At 40.4% G+C, this 4,046-nt stretch overlaps 1 pseudogene; it reads right to left on the bottom strand.

The window, feature by feature from the left end:
* Positions 1–308: 308 nt before the first annotated feature.
* Positions 309–1,467, bottom strand: LOC137648071 (uncharacterized; annotated as a pseudogene).
* Between the last annotated feature and the right edge of the window lie 2,579 nt (positions 1,468–4,046).

Genomic DNA, 4,046 nt, shown 5'->3' with positions numbered 1-4,046 from the left:
ATGCTCATCCTTACCACAATTTCTGCAAAACACATTCGTATGATTACTTCTACATCCACTCGCTATATGCCCAGTCATCCTACACCGATAACATTTTACCCCTTTCTCTTTCTTGCACTCGCTAATTTTATGCCCTAAATTCTATGCCCTACCTCACCGCATACAAAACAAGCACCTAGAGCCCATCTACAATCATTCTTCTTATGTCCTACTTTCCCACACCTATAAAACTTCTCTTCACGGATACAACTACCTGACCTACCTCTGTGGGCACTAGCACTCCTATCCCTCCAAACCTGATTCCCTTTCCTAAACCCTTCATTTGTCCTTACAGGTATTCCAAAATTTCTCGCCCTAACACTCCTATCTACTACAATATCAGCTACCCTCATCGGTCCTCTCATAACAGCATCTCTAAAACTAACAAATTCTGGCACACTTTCCTCCATTCCAGTTCTTACATTCACAGATATACTTTCTTTCATACACCTATCCAACTCGTAATCCTCAACAGTCTCTAAAATATCATCCCATGTCAGTCTCTCTTTCGTCCACCTCATTTTCTCCTTCCGTTTCAAATTAATAAACTCAGCAACATTCTCAGGTACAGTAGCCAAAAACTTCTTCATTAATTCCTTGTTTTCATTTATGCCTTTATCCTTATACTTCTTCCTAGATAACATTTCCAACCTATATACATACATTGATATTGCTTCTCCTACATTCATCCGTGCTTCATCAAAATCAATCTTACGCTTATACCAAACACTCCCTTTCATACGTTTTACTTGCCCAATTATCCTACCTTTCCCACTATCATATTCAACATCCCCCACAGTCATTATCACACTATACATCGTCAACAAATACCCAGTCAAATATTCTCCTAACTCCCTAGCCCAAACTCTTTTACTATCACCATACTTATCCTGACAATACCTCTCATACTCCTTGAAAAACTCGTATACATCCCCACTACTACTATGCTCATTGAACCTTTCACACCGAGGTACCTCTCTCATAAACACAGTCTTACACACATCACGTTCATTCTCACTGCTATCATCACTGCTACCTTCCTTCTTGTTTCCTACTTCCTCACTAGAATATAAAGAATGTAATTCCACACTCATACTCTTATCCTTGATTATACTCTTCCTAGCCCTTTCTTACTCACTACTTTCACTCATTCACGATCATCCTTAATCTCATCCTGACACTTTTCCTTCTCTTTCTTCACATCACTTTTAAGTTTCCTTTCATCCTTCCTCTCACCTTTCTGTTCATCCTTACTATACCTAGTCCTTTAACTTCACTATCACTATTACTATCAATATCACTTCCTTTCCCATTATTAATTACCTTATCCTTTTCTTCCACCAGCAACCCTTTACCCATAGCAAAGGCCACTCCTCTGACTGCGCCTTCACCCATGAACGTTTTCATCATTCCCATTACTTTCCCCATCATAGCTCCCATTCGTTTCTCCATTTGTTCTTCATTCTCTCACATCCTAACCTCAATACTCTCTTCCACTCTCTCGACAGTTCCCTGAATTTCCCTCAGTTTCCTTTGCATCTCCTCATTCTCACAACTCAACCTCGCATTCTCTAACAGCAACTTTTCCTCTTGCTCCTTACTCACCCGCAATTCCTCCCTTGATAATCTGTTCTGCCTTTCCTTTCTTAGGTCTTATATCTAATTTCTTAACTTAATTCAGTCCTTTGTTAAAGAGTCCAGCTTCTTATCCCACCTCGGCAGTCCCTGTTCGGGCACCAAAATAATGTGGCGGGATATTGCAAGAACAACCACTACACCCTTGAATCACTCTAACTGATAATAGTGTCCTCAACACAAACTTTCCCTTTACGTTATCAGCAGCAGGACTCTTGGACAAAAAGGACATAAAAACAAAACATAACCTTAATACTATATTCCTTAAAAATAAAAAATATTAACAAAACCCTTCCACAATCAAATAAACCCTAACAAAACTTAAAACTAAAATAAACCACAACCAATATGTAATAAGTATATATATATATATATATATATATATATATATAAATATTATGTTGACACCAAAACTGTCCTTTACGGCAAACTACCACAGCTCTGTAGGTAACACACTACACTGTGTGGTAATTTGCCACAAGTGCCTCCCTGATTGGGGTAGTAGTTATAATCACCGTCATCATAATCATCATCCGTCATCAACAACAGCAATCGTAAATTCATACAGTCCGGGTCATCTATAATTATATAATTCTGAGTGATCATATCAAGTTCCTTATCATAAGCCAGGTCGTCAATAATCAATTTCACATAAGAATTCTCTCCAAAGGAGGAATTACGGCCAGGAAAAATAAAAAAAGAAAAATACTTAAGAACACTCCTAGCTAACTAAACTATCGCACTATAATCAAAGATAATAAATTGTTCCTATCATTCACAATCACGACAAGCAAATATAAACAAAACTGTACTTACTCAAAAAATAAATTAATACTCCCACGCTGGTCGAAATAATATAATAATGATAATAGTCCAGCATTCACACAACTGCCTCTGGCTGCAGTCAAATCAAAATAAGCACTTACACAAGACATGCACCACTGTCCTAACCTAGCTAAAACATAAACAAACAATCTCATTTATACCATCAGTCTTTCTCACAACAAACATTCAATACACTAACTACCTCTCGCTCGCTGAAACACACACACACACACACACACTCTCTCTCTCTCTCTCTCTCTCTCTGGATTTGGCAAACAAAATATAAATAAAAATAAAAACAAAAATTAATCCTCCACAATATCAATATATCAGGACACCCAGTGTTCACCAGATTCAGGCGTCTGGCACAGGTCTGTTTTGCCGCTGTTAAACAAATGTTAACCAAAATTGAAGAAATGGGTGTTTTCCAAAAGGCATCAAGCACATGGTTGTCGCCCTTACACATCCTCCTGAAGAAAGATAGCTCCCTGTGCCCTTGAGGGGAATACAGGCCTCTGAACATCCAGACAGAGCCAGATTACTACCCCCTTCCAAAAATTGTCAATGTTACCTCCTTCTTACATTAAGTGGAGGTTTTCTCAACGTTCTACCTCTTGAAGGGGTAGCATAAGGTGTTCATGAATCCAGAACACATCACCAAGACCAACATCACCACCACCATCAGTACATACACCTTCAACTACTCCTTTTCTGGCCATCGTAATGCCATGGCTACTTTTCAACGCCTCATGAATGGCATCGTAGTGGTGCACCTCTCATTTTGCATATGTTACGGGAATGACATACACGAGTTCTCTTCCTCAGTAGAGGGACACCTCCATTACCTATGCATCGTGTTCGACTGGCTACAATAGAGCGGCCTTTTAGGCCGGTACGACAAGTGTACCTTTTGCGCCAACGATGTATTGTTCATTGGGCACTCATCACTTCTATGAAGTCCACCCACTTTCTGAGTAGGTAGCAGCCGGTCTGAAAATCCCCACGCCCTCAACTGTCAACGCATTGCAAAATTTTTTGGGCATGATGAACTATTATCACCAGTTCCTACCAGCCATCGCAGCCACTCTTGCTTCCCTCTACACCTCCCTCAAGGGCAAGCCAAAAAACCTGAAGTAAGGCCCCATTCAAGAAGCAGCCTTATGACACGCAAAGAATTCCCTATAAACCGCTGCAGCTGTTTCTTTTCCTGTGCCACATATCAATCTCCTCTCCACCAAAGTGAGTGACGTCACTATTGGTGCAGTATTTGCGCAGGTGGTCAATGGCTTGCCCCACCCATTGGCCCTCTTCAGAAGAAAAGTGTTCAAAGTGAAGTTCAGCTACTTTACTTTCAACTGTGAATTGCTGGCAGTGCATTTGGATGTCCGTCACTTTTGCCACTTCTAAAAAGGTATGCCCTTCGTCATTGATATGGGACACATGCTTCTGATGCACCCCTTCACTCAACAGTCCGATGCCTGGTCTGCCCACCAAAGCCAACATCTCTTTGCAGTGGCTGAATACAATTGGACCCTACAACATGTCAT

Source organism: Palaemon carinicauda, chromosome 10 (genome assembly GCF_036898095.1).
Source record: "Palaemon carinicauda isolate YSFRI2023 chromosome 10, ASM3689809v2, whole genome shotgun sequence".
In the NCBI taxonomy this organism is placed as follows: domain Eukaryota; kingdom Metazoa; phylum Arthropoda; class Malacostraca; order Decapoda; family Palaemonidae; genus Palaemon; species Palaemon carinicauda.
The sequence above is the reverse complement of the archived record's forward strand: the minus strand, read 5'-3'. Positions and strand labels throughout refer to the sequence as shown.